At 36.4% G+C, this 25,024-nt stretch overlaps 4 non-coding genes across 4 annotated transcripts; all 4 read left to right on the top strand.

Annotated features, from left to right (window-relative positions):
- Window positions 1–16,759: 16,759 nt before the first annotated feature.
- LOC147477650 (small nucleolar RNA Z157/R69/R10) lies at window positions 16,760–16,854 on the top strand. Its single transcript, XR_015210009.1, has one exon. It is a non-coding gene; the product is annotated as a small nucleolar RNA Z157/R69/R10 (small nucleolar RNA).
- Window positions 16,855–16,941: 87 nt separating this feature from the next.
- LOC147477649 (small nucleolar RNA snoR80) lies at window positions 16,942–17,081 on the top strand. Its single transcript, XR_015210003.1, has one exon. It is a non-coding gene; the product is annotated as a small nucleolar RNA snoR80 (small nucleolar RNA).
- A 5,440-nt stretch (window positions 17,082–22,521) lies between these two features.
- LOC147477648 (small nucleolar RNA Z157/R69/R10) lies at window positions 22,522–22,616 on the top strand. The gene has a single exon (XR_015210008.1). It is a non-coding gene; the product is annotated as a small nucleolar RNA Z157/R69/R10 (small nucleolar RNA).
- An 85-nt stretch (window positions 22,617–22,701) lies between these two features.
- On the top strand, window positions 22,702–22,831 carry LOC147477647 (small nucleolar RNA snoR80). Its single transcript, XR_015210001.1, has one exon. It is a non-coding gene; the product is annotated as a small nucleolar RNA snoR80 (small nucleolar RNA).
- Window positions 22,832–25,024: the final 2,193 nt, after the last annotated feature.

The following is a 25,024-nucleotide window of genomic DNA, read 5'->3' as shown; positions in this document are numbered from 1 at the left end:
GCGCCAAAAAACCAAATGTATCAAATGCAAACGGGACGAAGTAGTATTGGTTAGCCATGCACGCTCCTTTATGTTTCTCTACCTTCGATGTAGTTGCATTAATAGTTGTTTGCCTTACTCCAAAAACTCTATTAACAAAACCAACAAAAAGAAATACCCCTGTGACATCCACACAAAAAGCGATACCCCTGTGATTGTCGGGCGAAATGTCGATCTACCTTTTCTAGGACCAGTGAGCGAGGAAGTTGACAGGAGCCTCCTTCACTTGCATACCAGCACGCCATACCGCATTATATAAAATGTCATGTACATGATCATGCTTGTATGTAAACCCGACCTGAAAAGTGCTTGCACTGTGCCGCATGATCTCCAAAAGCGTCAAGGCAACTTTTCATACATACATGACATCAATCACCATCAGTATACAAAGGGATCATGAGGCGGTAACGAAGAATAGCCCGATACTCAACCGGCGACATACGTTGTCTAAGACCACCCATAGGAATAGCAAGGAGAAAGTCTTTGACATGTCCATACTATACACAACTAATAACATCTTTCTGACGATCTGACAAGTTAAATTCCCTCTCAAGACCTGTAATAATTTGGTCAAGATCAGGAAGATGCATACGCAGTTCAGCAGTTGCGTTATCAAACACATTACCCATAGGAGTGTGTGTTTACGATATCTAAAAATGTGGTTTTGGAGCTAATCGGTCTGAATCTGTGAGGCTACAAAGGAAAATGTGTTGACATCTTCTGCATAACAGATACCAAGACCACCAAAACGGAGTGGAAGGGTTGACAAATGCCACTGAAGATCATCGAAACTAGTTCCATCATAAACAACAATGCCATGAACAGCAGACCGGAGACCATAGTCAAACATATTCGCTACTTTCCTAAAGTGAACAAGTAGACAAATACGTCGAGCAAATATCAATTTAGGTAACCCTACATGTCACACCCCGAATTTCGACAGAATTCGGAAAAACAATATTTGTTCCCGACTCTTCGATCTTCGAGGTGTGACGCACTCTCAACTCCCAAAAACCCATAAAAGCGGTTTAAATATCACGGATAATTTAAAACCAATAAAAATTTCAAATTAACAAAAGTCCTCTTCATTACAAAAATTAACAAATGAAAATGCAAATAACATTATCTCAACCGAAAAATCTATATCACCTCAAAGGAAAACAAAGCCTATCTTGAAATGCGACACTTAACGCAAAACCACAAGCGACAACCAATCTTCTTCAACACTAAACTGTCAAAGACTTATCAACTATGTTCATTTAATGAACACACCCGATAAGCAAACATGCAAATCGGATCAACATTATAAAAATGCTGGTGTGAGTAGCTCTAAAATACAACATATACTTATACCAAATATATACACAATCCATACGGCAGTTAGTTCCTCCACCGAGGCGCCTTAACTTTTAACGACTAATACAACATCCTTAAGTACAATAAGTAAGGCAGGTAGTTCCTCCACTGAGGCGCCTTAAATTCCCACTAACCACACAACAAACCATACGCATAATAAAAAGGCATTTAGTTCCTCCACGAGGCGCCTTAGGTTCTAACTAAACTAATAACTAGTCAAACATATTCTATACTTACTGCATTTCATGCTCAATTACAGAGTGGGTCGTCTCTGCCCAAGTAATTAGTTTGACCCACACTTCTGCAAAACCATATACAATCATCTATCTAAAGATACATCATTAACCAACATATTACCATAATTATATTATTTAAGACTTTCTTTGTGTGTCCCTAAAATCACGTCGTATCTATGTCTTATTTAGTTTCCCTGGCTACCACAATCGCTTCCCAACGCCGAACATGTACATCCACATGCCTCCCCTTACATAATGAACCACTCCGTGCGTAACTACACTGAGCGGGATGCCGCACACCAGGTAACCCTCACACGAAAGCCATTATGTAAGTACTATTACTATTCGACATAAAATATCGCGCATCTCGTTCTATTTTGCGAACGGAATAATCAAGCCACTATTCGGCTACGATTGCCCAACAAATGGGTCAATCAGCATCTTATATATACACCCTACACAAGGGCCAATCATATCACATACGCCCACACAGGGCAAATCACATGAGTTGTGGTAGTCAGGTTCTAGGATTTTCGTTACGTAATTTATTCAGGTGTCATATATTTATGACTCATAATCATTTCACTATATCACGTGCATGTCAAATACATTATTGCACTAAGCCACAATATTTAGAAATATCTCAATAATATCTCATAACCACTTTCATTCTTTCACGTGTCAATATATTATTGCACTACGCCACACTCTCGTGGAAAATATCCACAAATACTCTACTACCTCCTAGTAGCATCTCATAGATAAAATAATGGGGCGTTTATACATTTATTCCTCCAAGACTATTGCATTTAATATATATATCTCAACATATTATATAATGTCACAATATCAACGTCAAATCTTAATTAGATAATGACAACCAAATTTCTACAAGCTTCCACAGCATTTTAGTATTTGATTTGTCCATACAATTTACAACATAAAACGGAGCACAATTAAACAGTCCACAGTCCACAATCAAATCCCCAAAAATCTAAAGTCCATGAATCTAAATCCGTATATAATTGAATACTCATAAAAACCTATATATCTAAGTCTTGTTATCAGAATTCCCCTCAGTTACGTGCCAATATTTATATGCTTTACCCACTACTTACGTCAAATCTTAATTAGATAATGATAAACAAAGTTATACAATATCGACAATATTTTATTACTACTTTTGTCCATATTCTTTAATATGTGAAAAAGGGGAAAAAGTCAACATTCCACAGTCAACGGTCAAAGGTCAAAGTCAACGGTCAAAGTCAAAGTCAACACATCATTTTCAAAGTCAAACTGTCGTTTCCATGTTCGACAGGTTCAGGATCATAGCCATGGTTCATGGCTAAGGGCAAAGTGCATGGCTTATGGGCTCATGACCAAGGTAATGGTTTGGACCCAACTGGCCAAGCCCAAACCTTAGAACCCGGCCCCAAAAGTCTACACTGGCCTAGTGAATCAACCTGACCCACTTTAAAACATATGGACCAAGCCCAAAACAAAAACAGCAAAACCGGTCCAAAGAAAGCTAATTGGGTTCGACCCAAGCTAACAGAAAATGAAACTTAAACTGGCCCAAAACCTTAATTGATTCGGCCCACAAACCACTAAAATGAAACTGGCCCCATAACAAACTAAACTAATCTTGGGCCCAAAGACTAAACTGAAAATGGCCCAACACACTAATGAAACTGGCCCAAGAAATCTAGTTAGTTTTTGGCCCAACCAACTTAATCTAAACCAGCCCAAACCCAACTAACTTAACTCCAGCCCAACTAACAAACCTAAAGGCTTTAGCCCAAGGCCCAAAGCCCAAATCGGCTACTGTTCATCTTCTCCAGGCTTCTCTTCCTCCAGCCACCACAAAACCTTAACACACCACCCCAAACAAACCAACCGAAAATGAAGAGGGTGCAAACCCCCAACACTTTAACAAACACGAAATCCTCAATTTCTGGAATTCACAAACTTCACTAAAACTAGATCTGTAAACTTCTGGCCGCCATTAATGGCTTCTACAAGCTCCACTCGATAGCCCTCACGCACCCTCACTACAATCAACTATACACTAGTCTAGGTAAAAGCCTCACACTCCAATTAAACCCAAAAACAACCCAACCACCGGCGCCATTAACGCCTCCAAGCTTTGGCAGCACCTTACCACCCATCGAAAACACCACTAACCAATCCCATAATACACAATAACGGCTTCAACAAAAAGTATTGACACCCCCCACAGTATCACAGTATTATAGAGGAGAAGATTCGCGCCTCCATTAACGCTCCTCGAAGCTTCGACAGTTCAAATAAAATAGCCCCCACCACAGTATTACAGTTCGATAGTTCCATTTCAATATCCGAGTTTCACTAGAGTTTTAACAACCCGACAAACACGACGTCGAATAAAACAATATAATGAGCAGTATAAAAAAAAACATAAACATTAGACAGTATACACCGATACACGAAAACCATAAATCCGGTGAAATCGCAAAATAGCTACTCACCTTAATCCCAAGCTCCACGAATTCCTCCGAGTCCGAGTCGTCGCGCTCCAACGCTCGAGCAAACAAGCCACCTCCATTTTTATTATTTTTTTATTCTCTAAAAACCCTATTCTATAGAACAATGTGATTATATACTTGGGTGTGAAACCCAAGCCTAACACAGATTCGGGCCCAGAAACCAGGCCCACATATCCAAATCCAATCCAGCAAATTTTTAAATAAATTAATTAATTAATAACTAAATACGTATTTTAAATACGGGCGTTACACTACACATGCTCGTAAGAGTGTCAATTCATATTGGGGGTCTTTTAGCTACGCTAGTGATTCAGCAGCTTAAGACTTTTCTCAACACACTTACTAACAAGACCAGAGATAAAAGATGTGTCCATACTGACTACTCCACCAAGTAATCTAACCCTAAGCTGCAGCCAAGATTTACTAATAGGGGAAAAAACGAGATTAGAGTGTCATGGGTCCACTAATGGCCAAAAGTTCTATGTCTTGTTTTCATTAAAGACGAACCCTAATGATGGCCCTACTTCTCGGATAATGTGTAACGATATTGCGACCTGTTCTATGTCACCAATCACAATCCAATCATCTAAGTATCACGCCTATAACTCTAAATGACAAACAAACTGAATACGCAGCACTAGCGGATGTATGTAAAACTAGTGCAAAAAGAAGGGGCTCGATAATGTTTATTTTATTTTATTTTTTGTTTTTCCCAATAAGTAGCTATTATATATGTATTAATAATGCATAAAGGGTTTTACATCAAATAAAGGAAAAAATTGTATTCATTTTGAACTAATGAACTGTTTTGTGCATAATACTATATGAATCATGATTTGCATGCATTTGAAATAATATTCCTATACAATTTTAAATTCCCAAATTTTGGTTATGCTTTTTATACGAGTTTCTAATGTTTAGGATTGTTGAATTGCTTTTTATATATTAATATTAATATTTTGACCATTCGACCATTGAGTAATGAGTAGTGAGAAATATTGTGTGTACAGAAAGTAGGCCCGTGTATATGCACCGCCTCTTTTAAAAATTCAAGAAATAAGGCTCAGCCCCTTGGTTCTAACTCAATTGAGTATAAACTCCCTCCCATTTCCCCATATCATATAACATCCCTATTATTTAGGTCTCGTTAAATAACATCCCTGCTTTCCAAAAAAGAGATAAAATCTAGTCTGTTTTTATTTACCATTTTATATTATTTCCTTTTTTACCCTTTTGGGATTGAAATTTTCCCGACTATATATAAATGTATTTTTACACACACACACACACACACACACACACACACATATATATATATATATATATATATATATATATATATATATATATATATATATATAGTAACTTAAATTTAAATTTACATAGTCATTGGAGTTATAAAAACTTAAATTTATATAGTAACTTTTGGGTTTGAAAATTTCCCTCACAGAATATATGTAAATTTAAATTTAAATAGGTTAAGAAGATTCTGTAATTTTATATTGTCATATGTAAATTTACATTTTCATATGAAAACTTAAATTTACATATGTAAATTTAAATTTTAATATGTAAAAATACTATGCATGTAAATTTAAATTTTCCTATGAAAAAAAAATTCATATAAAAATTTAAATTTAAATAGGTTAAGAAGACTATGTAATTTTATATTGTCATAAGTAAATACAAATTTACATAGGATGACGTCAGCCCAATTTGTCCTTAAACCGAAATTATAAGTAAAGATTGATGACGTTTGCCCGGTTTTTACAGGGGTTTTTTGGTCTGTTTTGGCTTTGATGTTATGTTTTAAATAATAGGGAGGTTTTATGCATTTGTTCGCTCCTGGGGGGTTTTTGTGTAACAATTTTTTGGTGAGGGACATTAAACCCAAAATCTGTTTAAAAATTTGCTCAATAACATATACAAATTTCATAATAAATTATTGTACATTTTAATTGGAAAAAAATTTCATTTTAATTTCTTAATAAATTGTTTTAATTGAGCTTTAAAACCGCGTTTTTAATTTGGGGGGATCCCGACCGATACGTTTTAATAAACTAACAATTTGCCTTAATTGAGTTTTAAAACCTCTTTTTTATTTGGGGAGGGATCCCGTTTTAATAGTTGTCTTAATTTAGTAGGATAATAATTCTTGTTTTAATTAAAAGTGTTAGAATTTCTCTTTTCAATAAGGGGAGAAATTCTCGTTTTAATAGGAGATGATGATGTGAAATTTTAATAGAGCTCGAAAATAAATAGGTGAGAGCTTTAATATTAAAACTAGAAAATAGACCCGTGCATATGCACCGGCTCTTTTAAAAACTTGCTCAACAATCATAACTATACATTTAGAAATTTTCTAATAAATTGTGATTCCCATTTTCGTCGCTAACCCGTTCCGTTTTAATTTCCTAACAAATTGTTTTAATCAAGTCTTAAAAACCCATTTTCATTTATCAACAAATTGTTTTATTTAAGTTTTAAAAACCCGTTTTTTAATTGGTGGATGGATCCCGTTTTTAATAGGAAAGAGATCCTCGTTTTAATTAGAAATGCTAGATTTTTCTTTTTCAATAGGGGATTCCCATTATGATAGGAGAATGATTCCCGTTTTAATTAGAATTGCTATAATTTATTTTTTCAATAAGAGATGAATTCTCATTTTAATAGGAGTTGATGACGTGGAATTTTAAAAGAGCTCGAAAAATACCTGTTATGGGAGTTTTAATATTATTATATATAGATAGAAAATCAGGAAATTGGGTATAGGTACATAGACGCAAATTTCTAAAGTTAAGAGGAAATAGCAAAAAAAAAATTTGTTTTTCCTCCATAAAAACTGAAATTTGACATCTGTCTCAAATTTCAGACTGACTTTTATAATTTTGACCTCTTTTATTAGTCCCAACTAAAAAAGCCAACTACCAACAAAAAAAAAAAGCTACGAACTAAATTAGTTACCAAAAAAATAGTAGGTTAATCAAAATAACTAAAATTCATCCAAAATCTACAAAATTCCAATTAAAAGTTAGATGAATTTCTGGAGAGACCAAAACAATGTGGAAAACATCAACTTCAAAAAAAGAAAAAATGTATGTTGATTACAACTAATTTCAATATAGCTTTAATAATTTAAAATGCATCTCTGATAATTTTGAATAGTATGTTTAAGCTTGATGAAATTCAAATTATGAAATTGTGAAAGGACAAATGGTGTTTTTTTATAAGACAATTGTATTATTTGATTGCAGTACATTTTGGAACAATACACACGCACCCTTGCCTGATGAGTCTCCTCGATTGACACACACACCTACAGCCAGCACACATTAGATTTTTGTATTATTTATTTGTGGAAGAAATTGGCAGTTACAAATGAAAGGGTAAAAAGGAGAAATAAGAAATTTTAAAAACAGTTAATACACCCAAAAAGTGACGTGTTGCTAAAATTGGAATAGAATCAAAAGATAATATTGGTTTTTCTCTAGACAAAAAACACACTGAAAAAAGTGTCTAGTGCCCAATTTCTAGGATAGAAAATAGACTCGTGCATACGCACCGACTCTTTTTAAAACTTGCTCAACAATCATAACTATACATATATAAATTTTCTAACAAATTGTCATTCCCATTTTCTCGCTAACCCTTCCTATTATTATTTTAGCGCACAAAAATTGTACTTTATTTGATAACAACTACGAATCCTAATTTGATTTGAAGAACCAACGTTACTAGAAACATCCTATCTAGGGTATATAGATGCAGGTAGATGATGCAACCACATGAAATCGTTATTCTCTTCAACAAGGTTTCAAAGTTTCGTCTTGTGTGAGATCGTATAATCCATTTATGGTAACTTCAAATTCTTGTCGCCTGTAGTGCTTGGGGTACGGTACACTATCACTTTCTTCCTCTGCCTTGACTTAGTGGGTTCTGCACCTATTATCTCAATTGAAAACTTCTACGTTCCTACCCTCCTACCCTTGACAAAACCTCTAATAGCTTGGAGAATATCTTAGACCTTAAATTCAACAACCTTGGAGTTTGTGAAAGAAAAAGTTTTCCAAGAACTTACTACGACCCTCAATGTTACCATTTATTTTGGCGTTCCAGTAGGGAGTGTGTCAAGCCCTAAATGTCGTCAAGGAATTGATAAGATAACTCATCGCCAAGAGATGGTTGGAACTGTAGGCAGGGGCAGCCCTGAGTTGACGGGGGCCCTAGTCGAATTCCTAAAGCAGAGGCCTAATTTTACACCGGATAAATTAGAGTTAATGACTATTTAGTACTACGAACTTTCACATTTTTTCTTAAATGGTATCCGAACTTTGTTTCTCGCCTATTCGTACCACAAAGTTTCAATTTGTTTCAATTTAGTACCTCAATTAATTTTCCATCCAATTCCGTCCAATTTCACTAACAGCGTTAGCACTATTCACACATCACTATTCACGTGAACAGTGTTTTCTCAAAAATTCAAATTTTGAAAAAAAAAATATTATTCACTTGAACAGTTTTTTTAAGAATCTTTAAAATTAATTCTTTAATGAAAAATAATTAAAAAAACATTATTCACATTAACAGTGTTTTTACTATTCACATGAGCAGTTTTTTTTTTTTTTTTATATATATTTTGTAATAATCTAATTTTTAAGATTGATTAAAGATTATTACAAAACCAAAAAAAAAAACACACACACACACACTGTTCACATGAATAGTATTTTTTATTATTTTTCATTAAAGAATTAATTTTAAAGATTCTTAAAAAAAAAAAAAAAACTGTTCACGTGAATAGTGAAAACATTGTTCACGCGAATAGTGTTTTTTGTTTTTTTTTTCAAAATTTGAATTTTTGAAAAAACATTGTTCACATGAATAGTGTTGTGTGAATAGTGCTAACGCCGTTAGTAAAATTGGATGAAATTGGATGGAAAATTAAATAATGTACTAAATTGAAACAAATTGAAACTTCGTAGTACGAATAGGCGAGAAACAAAGTTTGGGTACCATTTAGAAAAAAAAACGAAAGTTCATGGTACTAAATAGTCATAAACTCGATAAATTAAAACTTAAAAATAATTAGATTTGTAGGTGGATTACTATGGCTGGTAATGCTGATATTAAAGAAGCTTGAGCTGTTGAACATGGTAATGGTGTGTGAAATTTATAAATATGTGTCAAATGAACTTATAATTTGGGGCCCTTTTTAGGTTAAAATTTGGGGGCCCCAGAGTCCTGCTTGTGTGGACTGTCCTCAGGGCCGCCCCTGACTGTAGGAGTACCTTGGGAAACCGCAAGAAGGGAGGTTTTTGATGGGACAATGATGTTCCAGGTGGAGTTGAATACAACTGTGAGATATAAAAAAGGCGCTAATATGTTGAAGCGTTGTAGGCTTATACTTAGAGCATTCCCAATGCAGGTGGATATGGTGGGAATGTGAAAATATTCACCTCCAAATGGTTTAAACCTTTCCTAATGCAAAAGTGAAATTAAAGGTGACTATTTTCCCAAGTCAAAATGAGGGTGAAACCTTCAACAAAATAGTGGCTGAGTTGTGAACTTCGGACGGAATGTTGGATTCCGTCTTGTGTGTTTTTTTTAGAAAAAAAAAAACCGGGTTTTTTTTTTTTTTTTTTCGGACGGGATGGTGGATTCCGTCTCGCGTATTTTCGTTTTTTTTTTTAACTTCAGACGGGATGTTTCATTCCGTCCGGTGCATTTTTTTTCGATTTTTACATTCAGACGGAATCCAACATCCTGTCCGAGATTACTTTTCACCTTTGCATAGGCAGCCTCACCTTGCTTTTCACCAAAACGGTGGAAAAGAGGGGAAATACTGCCTACGTGGAGGTGAATAATAGTGGCTTGCATTAGGAATGCTCTTAGTGGTAATGTCACGGTTAATGATCTGGGTACCATGGTCAGGCACTCAGGCGTAAGAAGAACAAGGGGGTGAAGCTATTATCAGCGGCCGTGCCAGTTAGCAACTTTGCATATGTGTTGGGAGGGTTTGTTTTGCTTTTGCATTGGTTTTAAGATGGAATTTGAATTCGTGATTTGTTACATGGAAAAAACTTGCAATTGTAATCCTTGAGCTACATTTTTTAACTCTTTATCTATCACTTTGCTTGTTTGATGAATCTTAAAGTACACCTTATTTTATCTGAACCTTCTGTTAGGGTTTATACCAATACCAATTGATTCCCCCACTACACAAATAACTCGTATTTGAACATAATTCAACTCCAGACAAATTCTAAATATCAACTACAACCTATACTAACATGCCCAACTCGCTAAACAACTATTAACAACAGATAATAATGTAAAGCAGAATTAAACGCATACCACAACACAAAGATATACCGTGGTTCGACCAATGGTGCCTACTTCCACAAGAGCTAGTTCTTTATAAAGTGGGAAAGAAGATTACAATCTCTCCTTTTAGTCTTTCACCTTACTAGATCACTTTTATCTCTTTATAGGGTTGTCTCTCTATAAAGGTTATCTCTCAATCTTGATAGCTTTCAAGATTGGGTTTTCTCTGACTTTTGTGTTGCCTCTCGTGTGTTTTATGGGTGTTAGGTTTTGCCAAAAACTCTAACTCTTATTGCAAACTCGCGGTCCACAATTTCTTCTGAAAATAGACTTGGGCGTGGGTCGCGCCACGGGCAAGACCAAGTCGAGCGCAGGTCGCGCTGAAGGTATTGGAAGTATTCCACCATGGTAGCGGTCGCGCTTGGTCAAAACCAATCGGCGGCGGTCGGCTCAAACATTTCCATGCAGAATGAACTTCGTTCCTCTTCATGTGAGGGATAACGCCAACAATCTCCCCTTCCCGAACAGTGAGGGGGGCTACCTCCATGCAATTTCCAAATCAACAGGAGGAGTGTGCTGCCATTCCGACAATAGCACAACAAACATCAAACTTACCTTTCGGTAAGACTTTGGTCATCATATCCGACTCGTTCTTGTTGGTATAGATCTTCTCGATACATAAATGCTTGTCTTCGAGTACTTCTCTAATCCAATGATAATGCACATGTATGTGCTTGGATCTAGAATGGAAACTCGGATTCTTGCTCAAATGGATGACGCTCTGACTGTCACATAGAACTACAAACTGTTTCTGCTTTAGCCCTAGTTCGTTGAAGAACCTCTTCATCCATAGAAACTCTTTGCAACACTCAGTGGCTACAATCTACTCGGCTTTTGTAGTGGAGAGGGCAACACACTTTTGCAACTTTGATTGCCAAGAAACTGCTCCCCCTGCAAAAGTAACCAGATAACCGGAGGTGGACTTCATCGAGTCAACATCACCTGCCATGTATACATCAGTGTAGCCTTCAAGTAAGGGCTTACCTCCACCAAAGCACAAACACGATTTGGAAGTGTCCTTGAGATATCTCAATATCCACTTAACACCTTCCCAATGCTCCTTCCCCAGATTTGACAGAAAGCGGCTTACAACACCAATGGCGAAAGCAATATCCGGTCTTGTACACATCATTACGTACATCAAGCTGCTCATTGTGGATGCATAAGGAATCTTTTCCATCTGACTCTGCTCATGCTCACCCTTTGGACATATCTATTTGGTCATGTGGAACTGGCCACCAAGCGGACAACTGACTGGCTTCGCTTGATCCATGTTGAATCTCTTCAGCACCTTCTCAATGTAGCTTTCTTGAGAAAGCCACAACTTTCCACTCTTTCTGTCACGAGTGATCCGCATCCCAAGTATTTTCTTTGCTTGACCCAAATCCTTCATCTCAAAGGACTTACTCAAGTCTTTTTTCAGCTTGGATATCTTATTAATGTTTGGGCCAACTATCAACATATCATCCACATACAGCAATAGCACTATGAAATCCCCATCTGGAAATCTCTGAACAAACACACAATGATTGGAAGCAGACTTCTTGTATTCTTGCTTTGCCATAAAGGAATCAAACTTTATGTACCACTGTCTTGGTGCTTACTTCAACCCATACAAGCTCTTTATCAGCTTGCATACTAGGTGCTCCTTGCCTTTGACCTCAAACCCCTGTGGTTGGTCCATGTAGACATCTTCTTCAAGGTCTCCATGAAGAAAAGTTGTCTTAACATCTAGCTGCTCAACTTCTAGGTTCATACTTGCGGTTATACCCAATACTACCCGGATAGAAGTCATCTTCACTACAGGAGAGAAAATCTCATCAAAGTCAATTCCTTTTCTTTGACCGAATCCCTTCACAATAAGGCGAGCTTTGTGCCTTGGGTGAGGATTGTTCTCCTCATGCTTGACTTTGTATATCCACTTATTCTTGAGAAATTTTCGTCCTTGCGGTTTCTCAACTAACTCATAAGTGTGATTTTTATGCAAAGAATCCATCTCGTCATGCATGGCCTTCAACCACTTCTCTTTGTCTGTACCTTCAAGTGCCTCTTGATAGTACATAGGTTCTCCACCATCCAATAGTAGAACATACGTATGTGGTGGATACATGGTTGAAGCTAGTCTCTCTCTGCTTGACCTCTTTGCCCCATCTGCTGGTGCCTCAGGAGGATGCACTTCTGCTTGCTCTGGTGGTGGTTAATGCATCGCATCTGCATCTTCTATACCAATAGGTTATATCCCATCATGAGTAATAGGATTCTCATCATGAGCTTCAAACTCATGGTTCTCTGCATTCTCAATGCCTTCTCCACGTTCCACAGTAGGAACTTCTGGTTATGAATCAACAAGATCATTGGTGAAATCCTGTAGCTTCTCACCCTCCTCAAAGTCTGTTATGGTTTGGTCTTCCAAGAACACAACATCTCAACTTCGGATTACCTTCTTGTTAATCGGATCATAGAGTTTGTAACCAAACTTTTCATCTCCATAACCCAGAAAAATGCATTGCTTGGCTTTGTCATCAAGCTTGGATCTCTCATCCTTCGAAATATGCACAAATGTCTTGCACCCAAATACCCTAAATTATCCACAATCAACATCTCTGCCTGACCATACTCTCTCTGGATAATCACTATTTAGAGGCTTTGACGGCGATAGGTTGATCACATGCACGGCTGTACGTATTGCTTCTACCCAGTAGGTTCTAGGTAGCTTAGAGTGAGACAACATGCATCTCATCCTCTCTACAATAATACATGTTCATTTTCTCTGCTATTCCATTCTGTTGCGGTGTCTTGGGAACGGTCTGCTCATGACGAATCCAATGACTCTGGCAATACTCTTCAAACGGCCCAATGTACTCACCCTCATTATCTGAGTGAATACACTTCAACAACTTCCCAGTCTCTCTTTCCACCATACTATGGAATTTCTCAAACACACCAAGTACTTCATCCTTGGTCTTCAGACTATATGCCCATATCTTTTTTAACGCATCATCAATGAAGGTCACGAAGTATGAAGCTCCCCCGTGGGACTTCACTTTTATATGACTACATAAGTTTGTGTGCACTAGTTCAAGGACATTGTCTTTTCTGTGAGACGGGAATCTTTGGAAAGACACCCTGTGTTGTTTTCCTACCAAACAGTGAGTACATGTATTTAAATGTGTACCTTTGATGTCTGGCAAGGCCTTTTGCTTACCAAGAACTTCCATCCATTTTATGCCCATATGACACAGTCTTTTATGCCACAGTTCGGAGGAAGCTTCTTCTTCTGCCGCATTCACTTCTGCTTTACACAAACTAGTCTGTGGTTTGTAAAGAGAGCAAGTTTTCTTCCCTCTGGTTGCTACAATGGAACCTATGCTCAATTTCCATACCCCGTTACCAAACGAGTTTACAAAGTTATCGTCATCTAATTTCCTAGCCGAAATTAGGCTTAGCCGAATGTCAAGGACATGTCTTACATCCTTGAGTGTCAAGGTGTAGCCGACATTGGTTTCTACATGAACATCTCCAATGCCTATAATCTTCGAGGCACCACTATTACCCATCTTCACTTTACCATATTCACCACCACTGTAGGTAGTGAAGAATTCCCCGCAATCGCGATTGTGTGACGGATAGGATGCTCCCCAGATCTATCACCCACTTTGTATCCTGACATGAGGTACTAAGACAACACACACCATAATCTGACATAATTCCCACTAAGTCGTCGACTAGTGTAGTAGTATCTCTGCCTGTGTTTCCATTCCTCTGCACCATGTATTCATGTACATAGTTATTCTTCTCATCCTTCTTCAGTGTTCTGCACTCATATCTGAAGTGGCCCTTGGTGGCACAATAGTAACATTGCCTCTCTGCCTTATGAGTTCTAGCTTCACCCCTAGATTTACTTCTGTCATCACCTCTAGAACGAGATGGTTTTCTGTATCTACCTCTCCATCGTTTCTCAATGACAAGGATCTCTGAGCGAGAGGAGTTGCCTTTTGAACTCCTTCTAGTCTCCTCATTCAACAAAGACGTGGTAGCCATCTTCATGGTAACAATTCCATCCTTGGCTGCTCCGTGTAGAGAGACTGCTAATGTCTCCTAACTTTTGGGTAGAGAACCTAATAGAAACAAAGCCTAAACTTCACCTCCCAAATTAATCTTCATCAAATGCATCTGATTGATGATATTCTGTGTTTCGTTAAGATGCTCAGACATTGAAGAACCTTTTTGGTACTTCGTGTCGGCAAACTTCTTAACGACCAACACTTTGTTTCCGCCCGACTTCCTCTCATAAAGGTCTTCGAGTTTCTTCCACAAGCCAAAAGTTGTTGTCTCTTGGGATACATGGTGAAAGACACTGTCGTCAATCCACTATCGAATGTACCTAATTGCTTTTCTGTCAAGCTTGTTCCACTCAGTCGCAGCAACCATTTCCGATTTTTCTCCTCCATTCTCAATGGGTTGTGTCAAGTCCTTACAATAAAGCAAGTCTTCCATCTTGGCTTTTCAAATGTTATAGTTCTTCCTATTCAGACTCGTCATGCGAGTGTTCATGGAATGGTCCATTTCTACAAGTTATTTAAACTTAAATCTTCTCTCAGGAATTTTGTTAAACACCTTCCAACCAAGATTTGGATAACACCCTAGGCTAATATAACCAAGGTTCTGATACCATTTGTTGGGGTTTATACCAATACCAATCGATTCCCCCACTACACAGATAACTCGTATTTGAACACAATTCAACTCCAGACAAATTCTAAATATCAACTACAACCTATACTAACATGTCTAACTCGCTAAACAACTATTAACAACAAATAATAATGTAAAGCAGAATTAAACACATACCACAACACAAAGATATACCATGGTTCGGCCAATGGTGCCTACTTCCACAAGAGCTAGTTCTTTATGAAGTGGGAAAGAAGATTACAATCTCTCATTTCAGTCTCTCACCTTACTAGATCACTCTTATCTCTTTACAGGGTTCTCTCTCTATAAAGGTTATCTCTCAATCTTGATAGCTTTCAAGATTGGGTTTTCTCTGACTTTTGTGATGTCTCTTGTGTGTTTTATGGGTGTTAGGTTTTGCCAAAAACTCTAACTCTTATTGCAAACTCGCGGTCTACAATTTCTTCTGAAAATAAACTTGGTAGGCTGGGTCACTTCGAGGCAAGACCAAGTCGAAAGCTGGTCGCTACTGAGGGTACTCGGAAGTCTTCCACGCAAGACGGGTCGCTCAAACATTTCCACGCAGAATAAATTTCATTCCTCCTCATGTGAGGGATAACGCCAACACCTTCGAGTTTTTTCCATAGATTGTATCGACCGTAAGTATCTTCAAATAATTTCTGTATACTATGACGTTTTCATTTCTTTTGTGGCGTTTGTGTTAATTTTAAGGAAACAGAGAGAAATAACTAGTAATAAGATGCCAGATGACCAAGTATTCCTATTTCTTTCTGTGTCGTCCAATTTGCAATTTGTTACACTGGCAGCAAGCAACTAGTATCATGTACATGTAGGAGGATGAAGTCTCAAGTGTTTAAGCCATCCCAAAAACATGGTTTATTACTTTTCTGCATTCTCCACCACCCCCTTCTCCCCTAAATTTTGTCTGAGGTCATTCAAGTCCTACTCCTTTCTCTCTGTTCTCGTATCGCTAATTATCCAGAATGCACATTGATATCGTTGCACTGAACTTTCAATTCGTCACGGTTGTTACACTGAAAGTGACGATGACGCTTGGTAAACAACTTTCAGGCAACGATTATTGTTGCACTGAAAAGGGAGGATGGAATTTTGGGTCAAGGTCAATGCAGTATATGGGCTGGATTGTTGTCCGTGGTACTAAGCCTGGAATGTTTTGTATGATTGTATCTTAACGTTGGGCCAAACAAAAGTTTGAGTTGGGCCATTAGGTCAACTAATCAAAGTTAAGATTGAACGGCTTGGATTATCTCAAAACAAAAGTATGCTCTCCACTTCCGCCGTTGATTCTATAAACCCTAATTTCCAAAAGTCTTCTATAAACGCATCTGACCTCCACTTCTCTTTCTACGTGCTTCTCCTTTTTCCTCCATTTGGCCTTATTCTCTGAAGGGGCTTCTTGTTTTCATTATCTTAATTAATATATTTTTAGGTTCCTTTTATAATTTTTTATTTTTTATTTTCAATGATTTTTTTTTATAGAGAATTATAGACAATGTGTTTTGGGTTGCGGTGATGATGTCTATATTAGGACTAGAGTTTCCGATCTGGGTTTAACTCAGAAGTTGAAGATGACCCTTGGCTGTCTGAGCACCCCCTAATAAAATTCTAATATTCTTTTTATCAAATTATTTTGTTTTTGTTTATTTTACATCTATATAGGTCTGAATTGAAAAGCGTCCTTTACCAATTCAAGGGGATGATATAGTTTCTCTTGGTATAATGGCTTGGACGCAATAGTTAATTTTACGTGGTTATCCTGATTCTTGGTTTTGTACTCGTTGGACCATAGGTTGTGACCAATGGTAAAAGCCGTCTGCCATTTCAGATGGTAGCATTGTACTGAAAAATGGATAATTGTCCTGTAAATGAAAAACAGTTTTGATTTGCTATTGCCCGCAACTGAATTCAAAAAAGAAAGAACTGCAGTGAGAGGGAAACACACCATTTGAGAGTAAAGACTAAAGAGTGCTACAAAAATTAGATAGCAGTCCGTGTGTGCGGGAGCTTGGGACTTGATTTCGAATTGTCGTTGTATTTTTCAGCAAGAGCCAGTAAACGCTCCTTTACACATGTACTGTTTAACGGTGCTTCCAGGCGTTTCCAGTAGACTTCATTGAACGTATTGATATAAAATTCGCGCTTTGCGCCAGTTTCAACTTTCCAGTGCTTACACAAATTTGACTATAACTAACAGGCATTCCGGCACAACAAATGTAGCTCATAGTGCGATATATGATATAGGGTAATGGATTAAAGAAGAATTTTCAAATGAATTATTAGCAATTCAATCAGAAAATTTGGTATAGGTACACAGAATTAAATTTTTTAAGTTGATAGGAAATAGCAAAAAAAAATTTTGTTTTTCTTTCATAAAAACTGAAATTTGAAATCTGTCTCAAATTTTAGACCAACTTTTACAATTTTGACCTCTTTTATTAGTCCCAACTAAAATTCATCTGAAATCTACAAAGTAGTGGGTTAATCAAAATAACTAATTTCAAAAATGAAAAAAAATAATGTTGATTACAACTAATTTTAATACAACTTTAACAATTTAAAATGCATCTATGATAATTTTGAATAGTATATTTAAGTTTTGTTTGATGTAATTCAAATTGTGAAAGGACAAATGGTTTTTTTTATAAGACAATTGTATTATTTGATTGCAGTACATCTTGGAGCAATACGCGCACCCGCTTGATGAGTGGCTTCAAATTCTGTGCACATTAGATTTTCATATTATTTATTTGTGGAAGAAATTGACAATTACAAATGAAATGGTAAAAAGTAGTAAAAAGAAGAAAAAAGAAGTTTTAAAAACAGTTAATACACTCAAAAAGTGGGGTGTTATTAAAAAGTAGAATCAAAAGATAATATTAGTCTTTCTCTAGACAAAAAACACAATAAAGAAAGTGTCTAGAGTCCAATTTCTAGGCAATTCAATACCTATGGGACTTCCAGTAGAATATATATCACTATCAAAAGACAAAAGACAAGGGATACCAATATTTCGAAACTAATTCCAACTACTTAATACTTCTTTCTTTCTCTCTGCCGCTTGGGCCATAAAACTTTTGCTAGCTAGGCACCAATTTGCTACGATGAAAGGAGATTCGGTTCAGTCGTGGTTGCTCTACCTGGAGAGCCGTTTCAGCCACAGAAATCTGCCGTAGGAGGCGCTGTTTACCAAGGTTGATAAGAATAAAGCTGAGCGGGCATCCTCCCCAAACAAGAATTTCACTTGCGCCATCTCCCATTTGTTTGTATATTTGATCGACTTTTTTTTTTTTTTTTGGTGAAGATGAATTTTTATTAAGATAATCTTTCAAAGCTTACACCGGAATCAGAATTCAAAGATTCAGAAAGAAAGGATGGCTGTCTAAGCCACCAAAATGAACAAGTTGAGGGGACAGTACAACGTTGAAATACCAAATGGACGTCGAATCTGTGGTGTTTCTTTGGGAAAGCTAATTACCATTGACTTGAAGGAGGAGATGCACTTGCTTCATCCCTTCACTAGGAATGTCTTGGACCTCCGTCCACTCAAAATAAACTTAAACATATTTCACCATAAATTTTCTGTGGGAAGAGGTCTCCTCTATACTGGCACCATAAATACCAATACCACGGAATATGACACATACTGTACGCCAATGTGAAGGTTTTTTTTTTTTTTCCTTGAGGGCTATGCCAAATTCGTTTTTGTAACTAAATATATTAAGCATTAAATAGTAGTTTATTTGTAAGAATGTCATTCAGAACTTGCTTGAGCATACTGGATTTCAATGTAAATGCAAATCTTTGTTTGTATTTTCTAAATCAGTACTTATGCTCAAAATTTTCTTGAGTGTAAATGACTAATGAGTTAGCAAATAACATGCCATCCCCACTCTTTTTCCAAATAATTATCTTTGTAACACGTGCAACACACGTGCCCATTTACTAGTATATAAAGATAGAAAATAGACTCGTGCATACGCATCGGTTCTTTTTAAAACTTGCTCAACAATCATAACTATACATATATAAATTTTCTAATAAATCGTAATTACCGTTTTCGTCGCTAACCCTTCTTATTATTTTAGCGCACAAAAATTGTACTTTATTTGATAACAACTACGAATCCTAATTTGATTTGAAGAACCAACGTTACTAGAAACCATCCTATCTCTGTATATAGATGCAGGTAGATGATGCAACCACATAAGATCGTTATTCTCTTCAATAAGGTTTCAAAGTTTCACCTTGTGTGAGATCATATAATTCGTTTATGGTAACTTCAAATTCTTGCCGCTTGCAGTGCTTAGGGTACACTATCACTTTCTTCCTCTGCCTTGGCGTAGTGGGTTCTCCACCTATTATCTCAATTGAAAACTTCTACGTTCCTTCCCTCGACAAAACCTCTAATGACTTGGAGAATACCACTGTTTTCTTAGTCCTTCAATTCAACAACCTTGGGGATCATGAAAGAAAAAGTTTCCCAAGAACTAATTACTACGACCCTCAATGTTACTGTTTATTTTGGCCATAACCCAATTGTCGTTCCAGTGAGGAGTGTGTCAATCCCTAGCTGTCGTCAAGGAATTGATAAGATAACTCATCACCAAAAGATGGTTGGAATTGTAGAGTACCTTGGGAAACCGCAAGAAGGGAGGTTTTTGATGGGTTAATGATGTTCCAGGTGGAGTTGAATACAACTGTAAGATATAAAAAAGGCGCTGATATGTTGAAGCAATGTAGGCTTATACTTAGAGGTAATGTCACGGTTAATGATCTGAGTACCATGGTCAGGCACTCAGGCGTAAGAAGAACAAGGGGGTGAAGCTATTATCAGGGGCCGTGCCAGTTAGCAACTTTGCGTATGTGTTGGGAGGGTTTGTTTTGCTTTTGCATTGGGTTTAAGATGGAATTTGAATTCGTGATTTGTTACTGTAAGTATCCTCCATTCTACATTTCAGATCACTACAGCACACGTGTCCACAACCCAAGTCGTATCTCCATCAGCTCGTACCACATTATCAAGATGCGTTGTAAATCGACCGGACTTCGTGTCGTCCAAAATCTCGCCATTCTGACCATATATGGAAGCAAATCATTCAACAAGAATCACGAGCTCAGTCAACGCACCAATCAAGGAGACATTAACTTTATAACATTAGGAGTAATGACGAATCATCAAGATAGCACACAATGTGGATCTACACTTGACAAACGGCCTGGAGCAAATATAGAAGGTCAACTCAAATATCTATAAGTAGAGAGAGATGAACTACGTAAGGCTTGATTTAAGTTTACCCCTAGAAACTTGATACGTAGGCAACTCTTGTCCTAAGAAGAGTGCAATCATTCCCTATCAAACAGAACATCAAATCGTTCACCCCAAAACATCAAAAATCTATCGTTACATTGAAAAAACTTACAATTGTAACCCTTGAGCTACATTTTTTTTAACTCTTTATCTATCACTTTGCTTGTTTGATGAATCTTAAAGTACACCTTATTTTATCTGAACCTTCTGAGTTTTTTCCATAGATTGTATCGACCGTAAGTATCTTCAAATAATTTATGTATACTATGACGTTTTCATTTCTTTTGTGGCGTATGTTAATTTTAAGGAAACAGGGAGAAAGAACTAGTAATAAGATGCAATATGACCAAGTATTCCTATTTCTTTATGTGTCGTCCAATTTGCAATTTGTTACACTGGCAGCAAGCAGCTAGTATCATGTACATGTAGGAGCATAGTACAAAATATCCCGATATATCCTGATATTTGGGGATATCTATCCATATTCTAGAAAAAAATATATAAATATCATGATATGTTCAGAGATATATACGACTGCAAATATCGGTGATATTTCAACGATATTTGTGATATTTGCGATATTTTGTGATATTTTGCGATATTTGGGGATATTTTGTGTATATAATAATTTTATTTAATATTTACCATTATATTTCAAATAAATATAAATAATGTATCATGATATATCAAGAAATATCTATAATATCTACGATATTTTTCGATATTTTGGATATATCCACGATATTTGCATGTGAAACTATTGTACAAAATATCAGGATATGGATATTTATCGATCTCTGATTTATGGATATGTATCGTGGTTATATCTCTCTCTTTGGGGATATTTGACATTGTTTCACATGTAAATATCGTAGATATATTCAAAATATCGATAAATATCGTGGATATTGTGGATATTTATTAATATATCATGATACATTATTTATATTTATTTGAAATATAATGGTAAATATTAAATAAAATTGTTACATATACAAAATATCGCAAAATATCTCAAAATATCGCAAATATCGTTGAAATATCGCCGATATTTACAGTCGTATATATCTCTGAATATATCGGGATATTTATATATCTTTTTCTGAAATCTGGATAGATATCGACAAATATCGCAATATATCGAGATATTTTATACTATGTGTGAAACAATGCCAAATATCCCCAAAGAGAAAGATATATCCATAATACATATCCATAAATTGAATATCGATAAATACCTATATCCTAATATTTTGTAATATGTGTAGGAGGATGAAGTCTCAAGTGTTTAATAAGCCATCCCAAAAACATGGTTCATTACTTTTCTGCATTCTCTACCCCCTTCTCCCCTAAATTTTGTCTGAGGTCATTCAAGTCCTACTCCTTTCTCTCTGTTCTCGTATCGCTAATTATCCAGAATGCACATTGATATCGTTGCACTGAACTTTCAATTCGTCACGGTTGTTACAGAAAGTGACGATGACGCTTGGTAAACAACTTTGAGGCAACGATTATTGTTGCACTGAAAAGTGAGGATGGAATTTTGGGTCAAGGTCAATGCAGTATATGGGCTGGATTGTTGTACGTGGTGCTAAGCCTGGGATGTTTTGTATGATTGTATCTTAACGTTGGGCCGAACAAAAGTTTGAGTTGGGCCATTAGGTTAACTGATCAAAGTTAAGATTGAACGGCTTGGATCATCTCAAAACAAAAGTATGCTCTCCACTTCCACCGTTGATTCTATAAACCCTAATTTCCAAATGTCTTCTATAAAAGCAACTGACCTCCACTTCTCTTTCTACGGGCTTCTCCTTATTCCTCCATTCGGCCTTATTCTCTGAAAGGGCTTCTTGTTTTTATTATCTTAATTAATATATTTTTAGGATCCTTTTATAATTTTTTTTTTTTAATTTTCAATGAATATTTTTTATAGAGAATTATAGAGAATGTGTTTTGGGGTGCGGTGATGATGTCTATATTAGGACTAGAGTTTCCGATCTGGGTTTAACTCAGAAGTTGAAGATCACCCTTGGCTGTCTGAGCACCCTAATAAAATTCTAATATTCATTTTATCAAATTATTTTGTTTTTGTTTATTTTACATCTATATAGGTCTGAATTGAAAAGCGTCCTTTACCAATTCAAGGGGATGATATAGTTTCTCTTGGTATAATGGCTTGGACGCAATAGTTAATTTTACGTGGTTATCCTGATTCTTGGCTTATTTAACCGTGCCATGTTATCCTGGAAACGCCACAAACATCGCTATTGAACGAGGCATACATCGCTATTGAACGAGGCATAAAATTTTGAGTTCGGTTCCTCCATAACCGGGTTCTGTACCAGACACCTATCTCGTATCTCGACGCACACACACACATCTCGGAGTACACACACAGATATCGAGGCACACACACATCTCGAATTTGAATTGATGGTGAAATAACACGGTTACAGAGATGATCTCTCTAACCGGTTGTAGAGATCTCGACCCCTAAAATTTTTCTTGTTTTGGGTTTAATTTCTAATTTTAGTACATTGTTGTAAATCTTAGGGTGTGTTTGTTAAATTTAAAATAGGTGAAAGGAAATAATTTTAAATGGTATGTGTTTGGCAGGAAAAGAAAAGTAAAAACTGGAAAAAGAAATAATCAAGTTTGTGTCCACTATGGAATGGAATGGAAATGAAATAATTTTAAATGGTATGTGTTTGGTAGGAAAAGAAAAGTAAAAACTGGAAAAAAAAATAATCAAGTTTGTTTGCAAAAACTATGAAAATGAATAATTGTATTGTTGAGTAGAGTGTATTAGTAGTAAGTCCCTATCTATCTATTTCCTTTTTTTTTTTTTTCTACAAAAAATTTTAGCTAAAGACACAAAACCTACAAAACTTTTTCCATTTGTTTCCATATAGAAAAACTCATTTTCTTTCCATGATAAACAAATGCTTTAAAAACTATGAAAAAAGTAGACTATTTTTATTTTCCTTTCCTTTCTATAATATTTCCATCATAACAAACACACCCTTAAATGTGTTTCTAGGCTTTACAAACTTATTGGGTATTTCTTAATTTATATAATTTATATATAACTATAAAGTTATTGAAAATTGAATTTGTACTACTATAGGTGTAACCAATGCTAAATGCCTTCTCATTGCCATTTCAGATGGTAGGATTGTACCTAAAAATTGATAATTGTCCTGTAAATAAAGAACAGTTTTTAATGTGCAATTCCCGCAACTCTGAAAATCAGTTTGCTCGATGAAAAAGAAAGCCTTCAAAGAATAAAGAGTGCTACAAATATTTGATAATTTTCCGTGTGTGCGGGAGTTTTGGACTTGATTTCGAATTGGAGTTGTAGCCAGTTAACTGCTCCTTCACACATGTACTGTTCAATGGGGCTTTCAGGCGTTGCTTCATTGATCGTAAAAATTTGCGCTTTTGACCCGTTTCAACTTTACAGTGCTTCCACAAATTTGACTATAACGAACAGGCATTCGGGCACAAGTGAATAACAAATGTAGCTCATAGTCCCCCTAGGAGGCGCCGTTTACCAAGGTTGATAAGAATAAATAAAGTTGAGCACTTCCTCACTAAACAAGAATTTCACTCGCGCCATCTCCCATTTTTTCGTATATTTGATGAACTTTCTTAGGAAAACCGGAGAGAAGAAAGCTATTATCGCGATGGATACCTTAGTTTTTTCAGTATTTTGGATCCAGCAATTTACAATATTGAAATACCAAGAGGACATTGAATCTGTGGTGTTTATTTTGGAAAACTAATTACCTTGACTTAAATGAGGGGATGCACCTGCTTCATCCCTTCACTAGGAATGTCTCCCACCACCCAAAATAAACTTCAACATATTTCACCATAAATTTTCTGTGGGAAGAGTTTTCCTCTATACTGACCCCGTAAATACCAATACCACGGAATAAGACACAGACTGTACGTTTGATATTCCCTTTTCCCCTGATCATTAGCATCCCTAATCTGCTTGGCCGGCACCATGTTTGCTATGAGTTATACTTTACTAGGAGAGTATTGAAACAAAATATCAGTAATTCAGTATATTAGTCTCACATTTTACAATGGAGAGTGCTATTGTGCGAGGTTTGGCGGACAGGTTGAATTAGTGAAGGGCCTTGAGTCCCTTGACGGCTCTTCTCCACATACTATTTCACTACTTCCATCCCACAGCTATAATTTTACAAGGGATAGCATGTACCTGGTCGCAACTTCTTCCAATCTATTGAGGGTTGTACGGATTTCGAACAAGTTTGTTATAACCCAATGCTTCAAGGTTCTCAAATTTGATTGTCACGAACCGAAGTGGGTGCGGTGGAGGTGGAAAATCTAGATAATTGTGCTTTGTTCATCGGCCTGAATAACTCATTCTCTGTTGTCGTGTCTGATTTTTCTGGATATGGAGGATATTGCATTTACTTTTTCAC

This window comes from Coptis chinensis, chromosome 9 (genome assembly GCF_015680905.1).
Source record: "Coptis chinensis isolate HL-2020 chromosome 9, ASM1568090v1, whole genome shotgun sequence".
Classification (NCBI taxonomy): domain Eukaryota; kingdom Viridiplantae; phylum Streptophyta; class Magnoliopsida; order Ranunculales; family Ranunculaceae; genus Coptis; species Coptis chinensis.
This window is presented reverse-complemented; position numbering and strand designations above follow the sequence as displayed.